This window comes from Rutidosis leptorrhynchoides, chromosome 8 (assembly GCF_046630445.1).
Source record: "Rutidosis leptorrhynchoides isolate AG116_Rl617_1_P2 chromosome 8, CSIRO_AGI_Rlap_v1, whole genome shotgun sequence".
NCBI lineage: Eukaryota > Viridiplantae > Streptophyta > Magnoliopsida > Asterales > Asteraceae > Rutidosis > Rutidosis leptorrhynchoides.
Genome location: NC_092340.1, coordinates 258,454,346 through 258,473,437, shown reverse-complemented (window position 1 = coordinate 258,473,437; position 19,092 = coordinate 258,454,346).

Sequence of the window (19,092 nt, the reverse complement as noted above, 5' to 3'; positions counted from 1 at the left end):
ACTAATCCGTAAGCATAACATGCTTCTTTATGTTGCATGTTAGCCGCTTTTTCTAAATCACGAAGTCCAATATTAGGATATATTGAGTCAAAATAATTTCTTAACCCATTGCGTAAAATAGCATTTGGGTTCCCCGTAATATATGCGTCAAAGTAAACACATCGTAACTTATGGATTTCCCAATGTGATATCCCCCATCTTTTGAACGAAACCCTTTTATAAACCAAGGCATTCTTGGAACGTTCTTCGAATGTCTTACAAACTGATCTCGCCTTAAATAGTTGTGCCGAAGAATTCTGACCGACTCTAGACAAGATTTCATCAATCATGTCTCCGGGTAGGTCTCTTAAAATATTGGGTTGTCTATCCATTTTGTGTTTTTATACTGTAAAATAGACAAGAGTTAGATTCATAAAAAAAAATACTTATTAATACAAGCAATTTTTACATATATCATAAAGCATAAGCACACTATATTACATATATTACACCACACGAATACAACTATCTTATTCTGACTCGCTTGTTTCTTGTTCTTCGGTTTTGGTTCGTTTTGCCAAGTTTCTAGGGATATATGATGTTCCCCTAATACGAGCCGTCGTTTTCCACATTGGTTTAGAAAAACCTGGTGGTTTAGAGGTTCCCGGGTCATTGTTACAACTTAAGGACTTCGGGGGTTGACGATACATATAAAGTTCATCGGGGTTGGAATTAGATATCTCTATTTTTATGCCCTTTCCCTTATTATTTTCTTTTGCCTTTTTAAATTCAGTTGGGGTAATTTCTATAACATCATCGGAATTCTCGTCGGAATCCGATTCATCGGAGAATTGGTAATCCTCCCAATATTTTGCTTCCTTGGCAGAAACACCATTGACCATAATTAACCTTGGTCGGTTGGTTGAGGATTTTCTTTTACTTAACCGTTTTATTATTTCCCCCACCGGTTCTATTTCTTCATCCAGTTCCGATTCTTCTTCCGGTTCCGATTCTTCTTCCGGTTCTGACACTTCTTCCGGTTCCTCTTCGGGAACTTGTGAATCAGTCCACGAATCATTCTAATTTACATTTGAGTCTTCATTATTATTAGGTGAGTCAATGGGACTTGTTCTAGAGGTAGACATCTATCACATAATATCAAACGCGTTAAGAGATTAATATATCACATAATATTCACATGTTAAAAATATATAGTTTCCAACAAAATTTGTTAAGCAATCATTTTTGAAGTAAACACGGTCGAAGTCCAGACTCACTAATGCATCCTAACAAACTCGATAAGACACACTAATGCAAAATTTTGGTTCTCTAAGACCAACGCTCGGATACCAACTGAAATGTCCCGTTCTTATTGATTAAAAACGTTCCATATTAATTGATTTCGTTGCGAGGTTTTGACCTCTATATGAGACGTTTTTCAAAGACTGCATTCATTATAAAACAAACCATAACCTTTATTTCATCAATAAAGGTTTAAAAAGCTTTACGTAGATTATCAAATAATGATAATCTAAAATATCCTGTTTACACACGACCATTACATAATGGTTTACAATACCAATATGTTACAACAAAATAAGTTTCTTGAATGCAGTTTTTACACAATATCATACAAGCATGGACTCCAAATCTCGTCCTTATTTAAGTATGCGACAGCGGAAGCTCTTAATAATCACCTGAGAATAAACATGCTTAAAACGTCAACAAAAATGTTGGTGAGTTATAGGTTTAACCTATATATATATCAAATCATAATAATAGACCACAAGATTTCATATTTCAATACACATCCCATACATAGAGATAAAAATCATTCATATGGTGAACACCTGGTAACCGACATTAACAAGATGCATATATAAGAATATCCCCATCATTCCGGGACACCCTTCGGATATGATATAAATTTCGAAGTACTAAAGCATCCGGTACTTTGGATGGGGTTTGTTAGGTCCAATAGATCTATCTTTAGGATTCGCGTCAATTAGGGTGTCTGTTCCCTAATTCTTAGATTACCAGACTTAATAAAAAGGGGCATATTCGATTTCGATAATTCAACCATAGAATGTAGTTTCACGTACTTGTGTCTATTTTGTAAATCATTTATAAAACCTGCATGTATTCTCATCCCAAAAATATTAGATTTTAAAAGTGGGACTATAACTCACTTTCACAGATTTTTACTTCGTCGGGAAGTAAGACTTGGCCACTGGTTGATTCACGAACCTATAACAATATATACATATATATCAAAGTATGTTCAAAATGTATTTACAACACTTTTAATATATTTTGATGTTTTAAGTTTATTAAGTCAGCTGTCCTCGTTAGTAACCTACAACTAGTTGTCCACAGTTAGATGTACAGAAATAAATCGATAAATATTATCTTGAATCAATCCACGACCCAGTGTATACGTATCTCAGTATTGATCACAACTCAAACTATATATATTTTGGAATCAACCTCAACCCTGTATAGCTAACTCCAACATTCACATATAGAGTGTCTATGGTTGTTCCGAAATATATATAGATGTGTCGACATGATAGGTCGAAACATTGTATACGTGTCTATGGTATTTCAAGATTACATAATATACAATACAAGTTGATTAAGTTATGGTTGGAATAGATTTGTTACCAATTTTCACGTAGCTAAAATGAGAAAAATTATCCAATCTTGTTTTACCCATAACTTCTTCATTTTAAATCCGTTTTGAGTGAATCAAATTGCTATGATTTCATATTGAACTCTATTTTATGAATCTAAATAGAAAAAGTATAGGTTTATAGTCAGAAAAATAAGTTACAAGTCATTTTTGTAAAGGTAGTCATTTCAGTCGAAAGAACGACGTCTAGATGACCATTTTAGAAAACATACTTCCACTTTGAGTTTAACCATAATTTTTGGATATAGTTTCATGTTCATAATAAAAATCATTTTCTCAGAATAAAAACTTTTAAATCAAAGTTTATCATAGTTTTTAATTAACTAACCCAAAACAGCCCGCGGTGTTACTACGACGGCGTAAATCCGGTTTTACGGTGTTTTTCGTGTTTCCAGGTTTTAAATCATTAAGTTAGCATATCATATAGATATAGAACATGTGTTTAGTTGATTTTAAAATTCAAGTTAGAAGGATTAACTTTTGTTTGCGAACAAGTTTAGAATTAACTAAACTATGTTCTAGTGATTACAAGTTTAAACCTTCGAATAAGATAGCTTTATATGTATGAATCGAATGATGTTATGAACATCATTACTACCTTAAGTTCCTTGGATAAACCTACTGGAAAAGAAAAAAATGGATCTAGCTTCAACGGATCCTTGGATGGCTCGAAGTTCTTGAAGCAGAATCATGACACGAAAACAAGTTCAAGTAAGATCATCACTTGAAATAAGATTATTATAGTTATAGAAATTGAACCAAAGTTTGAATATGATTATTACCTTGTATTAGAATGATAACCTACTGTAAGAAACAAAGATTTCTTGAGGTTGGATGATCACCTTACAAGATTGGAAGTGAGCTAGCAAACTTGAAAGTATTCTTGATTTTATGTAACTAGAACTTGTAGAATATATGAAGAATACTTAGAACTTGAAGATAGAACTTGAGAGAGATCAATTAGATGAAGAAAATTGAAGAATGAAAGTGTTTGTAGGTGTTTTTGGTCGTTGGTGTATGGATTAGATATAAAGGATATGTAATTTTGTTTTCATGTAAATAAGTCATGAATGATTACTAAAATTGATGAATCATATTGACGCTTATTAGTAGGTTATGATGAGAAAGATGATGGTGACGCTACTCGTTTCTCCTGCTTCATATATCTTTGTTTTCTTTTCTGATCGAACAACAATTGAAGAGTAACTGCTACAGCTTCCTGTTTCACTGCTTAAACTGATGCCATACACTTCTGTTTCTGTTTAACGAATAATGTTAATGGTTCCTATAATTGATGTACGATGGGATGTACATGATGTATGATGATGCCAGATGGGTCTGTAGATGAAGAAGATTGAAAACCTGCGGGATTATATCCTAATAACCGAAACCCTTCTTGGTTATTAGCGGACTTGGTGAATTCATTTAACATAAGACAAACGGGCCGTATATTTATTTAACGTGTTGGGCTTCTATTTTCCCTGTTGGGCCGTGAGCCAATTTTTGTTATGTTGGGCCCTTAATTTCTTTTGGGCTTGAATAGATAAACGAGTTAAATATTAATGGGTCTGAGATTTAATCAGAAAAACTGAAATGGCTCAATGGTTAGGGTGTTGTTGTGTAAGGGTAAGGTCGCGAGTTCGAGCCAGGTCTATGGCATTCTTTTTAGAAAACTTGTTCTTCAAAGGTTGTACCCTCTTTTTATTTTTATTATTATTATTATTATTATTATTATTATTATTATTATTATTATTATTATTATTATTATTATTATTATTATTATTATTATTATTATTATTATTTTATTATTAGTATTATTATTAGTATTATTATTATTATTATTATTGCAAATAAATATTAGTTATGTAACTATATTACAATTATATTAATATTAAGTTTTAATGCATGATATAATATTTTAAACATTAATATATGATATATATAATAAATACATATACATTTTAATTAAAGTACTTTAATAAAAACTGATATATGAATATTAATTATTTAATTAAAAGATATAAAATAGTTATGATTAATTTAAGTATTAATGTAACATATAAATTATTAATATAACAAGTATATCAATAATATTACCTAAACTTGTTTAAACATTATCATATGTGTTAATATATATAATTGATATAGGTTCGTGAATCCGAGGCCAACCCTATACTTGTTCAATGTCGTTATATGTATTTTTACTACAAAATACAGTATGGTGAGTTCATTTAATTCTCTTTTACTCTTTACATTTTTGGGACTGAGAATACATGCGCTGTTTTTACAACTGCTTTATTAAATGCCTTTGAAATATATTTTGAACTGCGAATACATGAAATGCTTTTATAAATGTTTGACGAGATAGACACAAGCAAAACATTCCTCGAATGAATTATAATGCAGACAGAAGTTCTGCGGATTCTTGTTGAATTATGTGGACATGATAATTTCCACCGTTGAATTATGTGGACATGATAAATGCCACCATTGAATTATGTGGACATGATAATTGCCACCAATTGATATGAATGTTATGTATCGAGAGAATGATTTTATACACAGGTTATGTGTATGTTATTTTTGTGCACCAGATAAGTGTACGGTTACTAAGATTTATGAAAGAAGATTTTGTACACGAGAAAGGTGTACTGTATTTAAAAGATATCGCATGTACATTACAGGGTTTGTTAGGCCCAATAGATCTATCTTTAGGATTCACGTCAATTAGGGTGTCTGTTCCCTAATTCTTAGATTACCAGACTTAATAAAAAGGGGCATATTCGATTTCGATAATTCAACCATAGAATGTAGTTTCACGTACTTGTGTCTATTTTGTAAATCATTTATAAAACCTGCATGTATTCTCATCCCAAAAATATTAGATTTTAAAAGTGGGACTATAACTCACTTTCACAGATTTTTACTTCGTCGGGAAGTAAGACTTGGCCACTGGTTGATTCACGAACCTATAACAATATATACATATATATCAAAGTATGTTCAAAATATATTTACAACACTTTTAATATATTTTGATGTTTTAAGTTTATTAAGTCAGCTGTCCTCGTTAGTAACCTACAACTAGTTGTCCACAGTTAGATGTACAGAAATAAATCGATAAATATTATCTTGAATCAATCCACGACCCAGTGTATACGTATCTCAGTATTGATCACAACTCAAACTATATATATTTTGGAATCAACCTCAACCCTGTATAGCTAACTCCAACATTCACATATAGAGTGTCTATGGTTGTTCCAAAATATATATAGATGTGTCGACATGATAGGTCAAAACATATATACGTGTCTATGGTATCTCAAGATTACATAATATACAATACAAGTTGATTAAGTTATGGTTGGAATAGATTTGTTACCAATTTTCACGTAGCTAAAATGAGAAAAATTATCCAATCTTGTTTTACCCATAACTTCTTCATTTTAAATCCATTTTGAGTGAATCAAATTGCTATGGTTTCATATTGAATTCTATTTTATGAATATAAACAGAAAAAGTATAGGTTTATAGTCGGAAAAATAAGTTACAAGTCGTTTTTGTAAAGGTAGTCATTTCAGTCGAAAGAACGACGTCTAGATGACCATTTTAGAAAACATACTTCCACTTTGAGTTTAACCATAATTTTTGGATATAGTTTCATGTTCATAATAAAAATCATTTTCTCAGAATAACAACTTTTAAATCAAAGTTTATCATAGTTTTTAATTAACTAACCCAAAACAGCCCGCGGTGTTACTACGACGGCGTAAATCCGGTTTTACGGTGTTTTTCGTGTTTCCAGGTTTTAAATTATTAAGTTAGCATATCATATAGATATAGAACATGTGTTTAGTTGATTTTAAAAGTCAAGTTAGAAGGATTAACTTTTGTTTGCGAACAAGTTTAGAATTAACTAAACTATGTTCTAGTGATTACAAGTTTAAACCTTCGAATAAGATGGCTTTATATGTATGAATCGAATGATGTTATGAACATCATTACTACCTTAAGTTCCTTGGATAAACCTACTGGAAAAGAGAAAAATGGATCTAGCTTCAACGGATCCTTGGATGGCTCGAAGTTCTTGAAGCAGAATCATGACACGAAAACAAGTTCAAGTAAGATCATCACTTGAAATAAGATTGTTATAGTTATAGAAATTGAACCAAAGTTTGAATATGATTATTACCTTGTATTAGAATGATAACCTACTGTAAGAAACAAAGATTTCTTGAGGTTGGATGATCACCTTACAAGATTGGAAGTGAGCTAGCAAACTTGAAAGTATTCTTGATTTTATGTAACTAAAACTTGTAGAATATATGAAGAACACTTAGAACTTGAAGATAGAACTTGAGAGAGATCAATTAGATGAAGAAAATTGAAGAATGAAAGTGTTTGTAGGTGTTTTTGGTCGTTGGTGTATGGATTAGATATAAAGGATATGTAATTATGTTTTCATGTAAATAAGTCATGAATGATTACTCATATTTTTGTAATTTTATGAGATATTTCATGCTAGTTATCAAATGATGGTTCCCACATGTGTTAGGTGACTCATATGGGCTGCTAAGAGATGATCATTGGAGTGTATATACTAATAGTACATACATCTAAAAGCTGTGTATTGTACGAGTACGAATACGGGTGCATACGAGTAGAATTGTTGATGAAACTGAACGAGGATGTAATTGTAAGCATTTTTGTTAAGTAGAAGTATTTTGATAAGTGTATTGAAGTCTTTCAAAAGTGTATAAATACATATTAAAACACTACATGTATATACATTTTAACTGAGTCGTTAAGTCATCGTTAGTCGTTACATGTAAGTGTTGTTTTGAAAGCTTTAGGTTAACGATCTTGTTAAATGTTGTTAACCCAATGTTTATAATATCAAATGAGATTTTAAATTATTATATTATCATGATATTATCATGTATGAATATCTCTTAATATGATATATATACATTAAATGTCTTTACAACGATAATCGTTACATATATGTCTCGTTTAAAAATCATTAAGTTAGTAGTCTTGTTTTTACATATGTAGTTCATTGTTAATATACTTAATGATATGTTTACTTATCATAGTATCATGTTAACTATATATATATATATCCATATATATGTCATCATATAGTTTTTACAAGTTTTAACGTTCGTGAATCACCGGTCAACTTGGGTGGTCAATTGTCTATATAAAACATATTTCAATTAATCAAGTCTTAACAAGTTTGATTGCTTAACATGTTAGAAACATTTAATCATGTAAATATTAATCTCAATTAATATATATAAACATGGAAAAGTTCGGGTCACTACAGTACCTACCCGTTAAATAAATTTCGTCCCGAAATTTTAAGCTGTTGAAGGTGTTGACGAATCTTCTGGAAATAGATGCGGGTATTTCTTCTTCATCTAATCTTCATGCTCCCAGGTGAACTCGGGTCCTCTACGAGCATTCCATCGAACCTTAACAATTGGTATCTTGTTTTGTTTAAGTCTTTTAAACTCACGATCCATTATTTCGACGGGTTCTTCAATGAATTGGAGTTTTTCGTTGATTTGGATTTCATCTAACGGAATAGTGAGATCTTCTTTAGCAAAACATTTCTTCAAATTCGAGATGTGGAAAGTGTTATGTACAGCCGCGAGTTGTTGAGGTCAAGTCGGTAAGCTACTGGTCCGACACGATCAATAATCTTGAATGGTCCAATATACCTTGGATTTAATTTCCCTCGTTTACCAAATCGAACAACGCCTTTCCAAGGTGCAACTTTAAGCATGACCATCTCTCCAATTTCAAATTCTATATCTTTTTTTTAATGTTAGCGTAGCTCTTTTGTCGACTTTGGGCGGTTTTCAACCGTTGTTGAATTTGGATGATCTTCTCGGTAGTTTCTTGTATAATCTCCGGACCCGTAATCTGTCTATCCCCCACTTCACTCCAACAAATCAGAGACCTACACTTTCTACCATAAAGTGCTTCAAACGGCGCCATCTCAATGCTTGAATGGTAGTTGTTGTTGTAGGAAAATTCTGCTAACGGTAGATGTCGATCCCAACTGTTTCCGAAATCAATAACACATGCTCGTAGCATGTCTTCAAGCGTTTGTATCGTCCTTTCGCTCTGCCCATCAGTTTGTGGATGATAGGCAGTACTCATGTCTAGACGAGTTCCTAATGCTTGCTGTAATGTCTGCCAGAATCTTGAAATAAATCTGCCATCCCTATCAGAGATAATAGAGATTGGTATTCCATGTCTGGAGACGACTTCCTTCAAATACAGTCGTGCTAACTTCTCCATCTTGTCATCTTCTCTTATTGGCAGGAAGTGTGCTGATTTGGTGAGACGATCAACTATTACCCAAATAGTATCAAAACCACTTGCAGTCCTTGGCAATTTAGTGATGAAATCCATGGTAATGTTTTCCCATTTCCATTCTGGGATTTCGGGTTGTTGAAGTAGACCTGATGGTTTCTGATGCTCAGCTTTGACCTTAGAACACGTCAAACATTCTCCTATGTATTTAGCAACATCGGCTTTCATACCCGGCCACCAAAAATGTTTCTTGAGATCCTTGTACATCTTCCCCGTTCCAGGATGTATTGAGTATCTGGTTTTATGAGCTTCTCTAAGTACCATTTCTCTCATATCTCCAAATTTTGGTACCCAAATCCTTTCAGCCCTATACCGGGTTCCGTCTTCCCGAATATTAAGATGCTTCTCCGATCCTTTGGGTATTTCATCCTTTAAATTTCCCTCTTTTAAAACTCCTTGTTGCGCCTCCTTTATTTGAGTAGTAAGGTTATTATGAATCATTATATTCATAGATTTTACTCGAATGGGTTCTCTGTCCTTCCTGCTCAAGGCATCGGCTACCACATTTGCCTTCCCCGGGTGGTAACGAATCTCAAAGTCGTAATCATTCAATAATTCAATCCACCTACGCTGCCTCATATTCAGTTGTTTCTGATTAAATATGTGTTGAAGACTTTTGTGGTCGGTATATATAATAATTTTGACCCCATATAAGTAGTGCCTCCAAGTCTTTAATGCAAAAATAACCGCGCCTAATTCCAAATCATGCGTCGTATAATTTTGTTCGTGAATCTTCAATTGTCTAGACGCATAAGCAATCACCTTCGTTCGTTGCATTAATACACAACCGAGACCTTGCTTTGATGCGTCACAATAAATCACAAAATCATCATTCCCTTTAGGCAATGACAATATAGGTGCTGTAGTTAGCTTTTTCTTCAATAATTGAAACGCTTTCTCTTGTTCATCATTCCATTCAAATTTCTTCCCTTTATGCGTTAATGCAGTCAAGGGTTTTGCTATTCTGGAAAAGTCTTGGATGAACCTTCTGTAGTAACCAGCTAGTCCTAAAAACTGGCGTATGTGTTTCGGAGTTTTCGGGGTTTCTCACTTTTCAACAGTTTCTATCTTTGCCGGATCCACCTTAATACCTTCTTTGTTCACTATGTGACCGAGGAATTGAACTTCTTCCAACCAAAATGCACACTTTGAAAACTTAGCGTACAATTCTTCCTTCCTCAATACTTCTAACACCTTTCTCAAATGTTCACCGTGTTCTTGGTCATTCTTTGAGTAAATAAGTATGTCATCAATGAAAACAATGACAAACTTGTCAAGGTATGGTCCACACACTCGGTTCATAAGGTCCATGAACACAGCTGGTGCATTAGTTAAACCAAACGGCATGACCATAAACTCGTAATGACCGTAACGTGTTCTGAAAGCAGTCTTTGGAATATCATCTTCTTTCACCCGCATTTGATGATACCCGGAACGTAAGTCAATATTTGAATAAACAGACGAGCCTTGTAGTTGATCAAATAAGTCGTCGATTCTCGGTAGTGGGTAGCGGTTCTTGATGGTAAGTTTGTTCAACTCTCGGTAGTCGATACACAACCTGAATGTACCATCTTTCTTCTTGACAAACAAAACAGGAGCTCCCCACGGTGATGTGCTTGGTCGAATGAAACCACGCTCTAAAAGTTCTTGTAATTGGCTTTGCAGTTCTTTCATATCACTAGGTGCGAGTCTGTAAGGAGCACGAGCTATTGGTGCAGCTCCTGGTACAAGATCTATTTGAAATTCAACGGATCGATGTGGGGGTAATCCCGGTAATTCTTTCGGAAATACATCGGGAAATTCTTTTGCAATGGGAACATCATTGATGCTCTTTTCTTCAGTTTGTACTTTCTCGACGTGTGCTAGAACAGCATAGCAACCTTTTCTTATTAGTTTTTGTGCCTTCAAATTACTAATAAGATGTAGCTTCGTGTTACCCTTTTCTCCGTACACCATTAAGGGTTTTCCTTTTTCTCGTATAATGTGAATTGCATTTTTGTAACAAACGATCTCTGCTTTCACTTCTTTCAACCAGTCCATACCGATTATCACATCAAAACTCCCTAACTCTACTGGTATCAAATCAATCTTAAATATTTCGCTAACCAGTATTTCTCGATTCCGACATATATTATCTGCTGAAATTAATTTACCATTTGCTAATTCGAGTAAAAATTTACAATCCAAAGGCATCAATGGACAACTTAATTTAGCACAAAAATCTCTACTCATATAGCTTCTATCCGCACCCGAATCAAATAAAACATAAGCAGATTTATTGTCAATAATAAACGTACCCGTAACAAGCTCCGGGTCTTCCTGTGCCTCTGCCGCATTAATATTGAAAACTCTTCCGCGGCCTTGTCCATTCGTGTTCTCCTGGTTCGGGAAATTTCTAATAATGTGGCCCGGCTTTCCACATTTATAACAAACTACATTGGCATAACTTGCTCTGACACTACTTGCTCCGCCATTACTCGTTCCGACACCATTTGTTCCTTTCGTTCTATTAACCCCTGGTCCGTAGACCTCACACTTCGCCGCGCTATGACCATTTCTTTTACACTTGTTGCAAAATTTGGTGCAGAATCCCGAGTGATACTTTTCACACCTTTGGCATAGCTACTTCTGATTGTTGTTGTTGTTGTTGTTGTTGTTGCGGTTATTAGTGTTGTTGGGATGATTGTTGTAGTTGCTGTTGTTGTTGTTGTTGTTGTTGGGCCGTTTGTTGTAGTTGCGATTGATGTTGCGATTGTTAGGATAATTGTTGCGATTATTGTTGAAATTGCTGTTGTTGTTGTATTGGTGATTCTTATCACCGTTTTCCTCCCACTTTCTTTTGACTTGCTTCACATTGGCCTCTTCAGAAGTCTGTTCTTTAATTCTTTCTTCAATCTGGTTCACTAGTTTTTGAGCCATTCTACCTGCTTGTTGTATGGAGGCGGGCTCGTGTGAACTTATATCTTCTTGGATTCTGTCCGGTAATCCTTTCACAAACGCGTCGATCTTCTCTTCCTCATCTTCGAATGCTCCTAGACACAATAGGCACAATTCTGTGAATCGTCTTTCGTACGTGGTAATATCAAATCCTTGGGTTCGTAACCCTCTAAGTTCTGTCTTGAGCTTATTGACCTCGGTTCTGGGACGGTACTTCTCGTTCATCAAGTGCTTGAATGCTGACCACGGTAGTGCGTACGCATCGTCTTGTCCCACTTGCTCTAGATAGGTATTCCACCATGTTAACGCAGAACCTGTGAAGGTATGCGTAACGTACTTCACTTTGTCCTCTTCAGTACACTTACTTATGGCAAACACCGATTCGACCTTCTCGGTCCACCATTTCAATCCGATCGGTCCTTCGGTTTCATCAAATTCCAAAGGTTTGCAGGCAGTGAATTCTTTTTAGGTGCATCCTACACGATTTACTGTACTGCTAGATCCAAGGTTATTGTTGGTATGTAGCGCAGCCTGTACTGCGGCTATGTTTGAAACTAGAAAAGTACGGAATTCCTCTTCATTCTTATTCACGCCGTGTCGAGTAGTCGGTGCCATTTCCTTCAAAATAGTCAAATGGAACAAGTTAATCATACAGAATATTAAGAGTAGTTAATAGTATTTTGTAGCATAATATGAACTCATTTATAAAAGCTTTTTCTTCATATTAGCGTTTTATAAGTTTAAATTCGGGTAGTACCTACCCGTTAAGTTCATACTTAGTAGCTAATATACAATTCAACTACTACAATTCTATATGAAAAACTGATTATAATAATATTTCGCGTTCAAACTTTTATACAATATTTTACAAACTTACAATACCGCTTATTTTACATAAAGCATGAAATATAGCACACAATAACTTTGATACAAGATAGTTGTGAAGATAATTCTAGCTAGTACACAAGTCGTTCAGCAAAGGCAATAAAGACACGTAATTCATACGTCCAGAAACAAGTCATGCATTCTGGTTTTACTAGGACTACTTCCCATCCTTGGTCTTGTGGAACATAACTGTTATGGCCGTTGATAAGACAGCGTGTTGTAACGTCGTCAAAGGGACGAGGGTTACGTAATGTCCAACAGTCCCGTAACAATCTAAAAACCTCATTTCTTACCCCAATTACCGACTCCGTCACTTGTGGGAACGTTTTGTTTAATAGTTGTAGCCCGATGTTCTTGTTCTCACTTTGGTGAGAAGCGAACATTACTAATCCGTAAGCATAACATGCTTCTTTATGTTGCATGTTAGCCGCTTTTTCTAAATCACGAAGTCCAATATTCGGATATATTGAGTCAAAATAATTTCTTAACCCATTGCGTAAAATAGCATTTGGGTTCCCCGCAATATATGCGTCAAAGTAAACACATCGTAACTTATGGATTTCCCAATGTGATATCCCTCATCTTTCGAACGAAAGCCTTTTATAAACCAAGGCATTCTTGGAACGTTCTTCGAATGTCTTACAAACTGATCTCGCCTTAAATAGTTGTGCCGAAGAATTCTAACCGACTCTAGACAAGATTTCATCAATCATGTCTCCGGGTAGGTCTCTTAAAATATTGGGTTGTCTATCCATTTTGTGTTTTTATACTGTAAAATAGACAAGAGTTAGATTCATAAAAAAAAATACTTATTAATACAAACAATTTTTACATATATCATAAAGCATAAGCACACTATATTACATATATTACACCACACGAATACAACTATCTTATTCTGACTCTCTTGTTTCTTCTTCTTCGGTTTTGGTTCGTTTTGCCAAGTTTCTAGGGATATATGATGTTCCCCTAATACGACCCATCGTTTTCCACATTGGTTTAGAAAAACCTGGTGGTTTAGAGGTTCCCGGGTCATTGTTACAACTTAAGGACTTCGGGGGTTGACGATACATATAAAGTTCATCGGGATTGGAATTAGATTTCTCTATTTTTATGCCCTTTCCCTTATTATTTTCTTTTGCATTTTTAAATTCAGTTGGGGTAATTTCTATAACATCATCGGAATTCTCGTCGGAATCCGATTCATCGGAGAATTGGTAATCCTCCCAATATTTTGCTTCCTTGGCGGAAACACCATTGACCATAATTAACCTTGGTCGGTTGGTTGAGGATTTTATTTTACTTAACCATTTTATTATTTCCCCCCACCGGTTCTATTTCTTCATCCGGTTCCGATTCTTCTTCCAGTTCCGATTCTTCTTCCGGTTCCGACTCTTCTTCCAGTTCCTCTTCGGGAACTTGTGAATCAGTCCACGAATCATTCCAATTTACATTTGACTCTTCATTATTATTAGGTGAGTCAATGATACTTGTTCTAGAGGTAGACATCTATCACATAATATCACATAAGAGATTAATATATCACATAATATTCACATGTTAAAAATATATAGTTTCCAACAAAATTTGTTAAGCAATCATTTTTCAAGTAAACACGGTCGAAGTCCAGACTCACTAATGCATCCTAACAAACTCGATAAGACACACTAATGCAAAATTCTGGTTCTCTAAGACCAACGCTCGGATACCAACTGAAATGTCCCGTTCTTATTGATTAAAAACATTCCATATTAATTGATTTCGTTGCGAGGTTTTGACCTCTATATGAGACGTTTTTCAAAGACTGCATTCATTTTAAAACAAACCATAACCTTTATTTCATCAATAAAGGTTTAAAAAGCTTTACGTAGATTATCAAATAATGATAATCTAAAATATCCTGTTTACACACGACCATTACATAATGGTTTACAATACAAATATGTTACAACAAAATAAGTTTCTTGAATGCAGTTTTTACACAATATCATACAAGCATGGACTCCAAATCTCGTCCTTATTTAAGTATGCGACAGCGGAAGCTCTTAATAATCACCTGAGAATAAACATGCTTAAAACGTCAACAAAAATGTTGGTGAGTTATAGGTTTAACCTATATATATCAAATCATAATAATAGACCACAAGATTTCATATTTCAATACACATCCCATACATAGAGATAAAAATCATTCATATGGTGAACACCTGGTAACCGACATTAACAAGATGCATATATAAGAATATCCCCATCATTCCGGGACACCCTTCGGATATGATATAAATTTCGAAGTACTAAAGCATCCGGTATTTTGGATGGGGTTTGTTAGGCCCAATAGATCTATCTTTAGGATTCGCGTCAATTAGGGTGTCTGTTCCCTAATTCTTAGATTACCAGACTTAATAAAAAGGGACATATTCGATTTCGATAATTCAACCATAGAATGTAGTTTCACGTATTTGTGTCTATTTTGTAAATCATTTATAAAACCTGCATGTATTCTCATCCCAAAAATACTAGATTTTAAAAGTGGGACTATAACTCACTTTCACAGATTTTTACTTCGTCGGGAAGTAAGACTTGGGCACTGGTAGATTCACGAACCTATAACAATATATACATATATATCAAAGTATGTTCAAAATATATTTACAACACTTTTAATATATTTTGATGTTTTAAGTTTATCAAGTCAGCTGTCCTCGTTAGTAACCTACAACTAGTTGTCCACAGTTAGATGTACAGAAATAAATCGATAAATATTATCTTGAATCAATCCACGACCCAGTGTATACGTATCTCAGTATTGATCACAACTCAAACTATATATATTTTGGAATCAACCTCAACCCTGTATAGCTAACTCCAACATTCACATATAGAGTGTCTATGGTTATTCTGAAATATATATAGATGTGTCGACATGATAGGTCGAAACATTGTATACGTGTCTATGATATCTCAAGATTACATAATATACAATACAAGTTGATTAAGTTATGGTTGGAATAGATTTGTTACCAATTTTCACGTAGCTAAAATGAGAAAAATTATCCAATCTTGTTTTACCCATAACTTCTTCATTTTAAATCCGTTTTGAGTGAATCAAATTGCTATGGTTTCATATTGAACTAAATTTTCTGAATCTAAACAGAAAAAGTATAGGTTTATAGTCAGAAAAATAAGTTACAAGTTGTTTTTGTAAAGGTAGTCATTTCAGTCGAAAGAACGACGTCTCGATGACCATTTTAGAAAACATACTTCCACTTTGAGTTTAACCATAATTTTTGGATATAGTTTCATGTTCATAATAAAAATCATTTTCTTAGAATAACAACTTTTAAATCAAAGTTTATCATAGTTTTTAATTAACTAACCCAAAACAGCCCGCGGTGTTACTACGACGGCGTAAATCCGGTTTTACGGTGTTTTTCGTGTTTCCAGGTTTTAAATCATTAAGTTAGCATATCATATAGATATAGAACATGTGTTTAGTTGATTTTAAAAGTCAAGTTAGAAGGATTAACTTTTGTTTGCGAACAAGTTTAGAATTAACTAAACTATGTTCAAGTGATTACAAGTTTAAACCTTCGAATAAGATGGCTTTATATGTATGAATCGAATGATGTTATGAACATAATTACTACCTTAAGTTCCTTGGATAAACCTACTGGAAAATAGAAAAATGGATCTAGCTTCAATGGATCCTTGGATGGCTTGAAGTTCTTGAAGCAGAATCATGACACGAAAATAAGTTCAAGTAAGATCATCACTTGAAATAAGATTGTTATAGTTATAGAAATTGAACCAAAGTTTGAATATGATTATTACCTTGTATTAGAATGATAACCTACTGTAAGAAACAAAGATTTCTTGAGGTTGGATGATCACCTTACAAGATTGGAAGTGAGCTAGCAAACTTGAAAGTATTCTTGATTTTATGTAACTAGAACTTGTAGAATATATGAAGAACACTTAGAACTTGAAGATAGAACTTGAGAGAGATCAATTAGATGAAGAAAATTGAAGAATGAAAGTGTTTGTAGGTGTTTTTGGTCATTGGTATATGGATTAGATATAAAGGATATGTAATTTTGTTTTCATGTAAATAAGTCATGAATGATTACTCATATTTTTGTAATTTTATGAGATATTTCATGCTAGTTGTCAAATGATGATTCCCACATGTGTTAGGTGACTCACGTTGGCTGCTAATAGATGATCATTGGAGTGTATATACCAATAGTACATACATCTAAAAGCTGTGTATTGTACGCGTACGAATACGGGTGCATACGAGTAGAATTGTTGATGAAACTGAACGAGGATGTAATTGTAAGCATTTTTGTTAAGTAGAAGTATTTGGATAAGTGTATTGAAGTCTTTCAAAAGTGTATAAATACATATTAAAACACTACATGTATATACATTTTAACTGAGTCGTTAAGTCATCGTTAGTCGTTACATGTAAGTGTTGTTTTGAAACCTTTAGGTTAACGATCTTGTTAAATGTTGTTAAACCAATGTTTATAATATCAAATGAGATTTTAAATTATTATATTATCATGATATTATCATGTATGAATATCTCTTAATATGATATATATACATTAAATGTCTTTACAACGATAATCGTTACATATATGTCTCGTTTAAAAATCATTAAGTTAGTAGTCTTGTTTTTACATATGTAGTTCATTGTTAATATACTTAATGATATGTTTACTTATCATAGTATCATGTTAACTATATATATATATCCATATATATGTCATCATATAGTTTTTACAAGTTTTAACGTTCGTGAATCACCGGTCAACTTGGGTGGTCAATTGTCTATATAAAACATATTTCAATTAATCAAGTCTTAACAAGTTTGATTGCTTAACATGTTGGAAACATTTAATCATGTAAATATCAATCTCAATTAATATATATAAACATGGAAAAGTTCGGGTCACTACAGTGTGTTTCAAATGATCCATAAAAACGTTTTCAACCATCAAATTCAACAGAAACATCACGAAATTTCTCAATTTGATCTTAGAACAAAAGTTGACTTTTTTTTTATCAAAAACTTTGACTCAAGAATTAACTCTTGATTTATCGAATTAGAATTTGAGAATTTTCAGAAAGATTACGTGAAGGATTCCTAACAACTCTACATTTTTGGATTTTGAAGTTTCTTTCGAATTCGGATTTTGGTTTAAAAAAAATTGAAGAACAGGGGACGGTTCATAAAACTCTCCTTTCTATTTTTTTTTTTAACCTGCGATGAACAGCAGGTACTTTTTTTTTATTTTTTATTTTATAAATATAAACCTTTGAGATTGTTATTGTTTTGTTTTGAAGTATTTAAATTGTGTTTGATTGATTTTGTGTTTTGATTGAATTAATTAAATTGGGGAGATGAAGAAGATGATAAGTCACGAGTTAGTGGTTAAATAAATTTGGTTTGTGTATAAATCAGAAAAATAAGATTGGTGTAATGGTTAGAGTATTGGTGGGGAACGAGAGGTCCTGAGTTCGAACCCAGGCCACTACAATATTTTTTTTATTATCAGGAGAATCTGTTGGGTTGGTGCTATCTGTTGGGCTTGTGCTATCTGTTGGGCCGAAATCTATCCGAAACTCTATTGGGCTGCAGCCTAAATTAGGATTCAAGATAATTTAATGTAGGCCCGATTAGATTATAGAAGATTGATGATAATGGTAACAGAAAATCGAATTTTAATATATAAAGTGTAATAATAAAACAGAAAAACAAATGGACGAGTGGTTAAGGGGTATTATGGGTTAGCGAGAGGTCTTGGGTTCGAGTCCCGTCTCGAGCAGTTAATTTTTTTTAATGCTACAAAGGTATAAATTGATATCACTATTATTTCTATTATTATTATTATTATTATTATTATTATTATTATTATTATTATTATTATTATTATTATTATTATTATTATTATTAATATTATTATTATTAATAATATTATTATTATTATTATTATTATTATTATTATTATTATTATTATTATTATTATTATTATTATCATTATTATTATTATTATTTGCTAGTATTAAGTATTATTGTTATAATTGTTAGTATTACTATTATTATTATCATTATTATGAACATAATGCAAATTATCACTAAAAATATTATTATTAGTATCATCTTACAAATTGTTAGTAATATTATAGTATTATCAACAAAG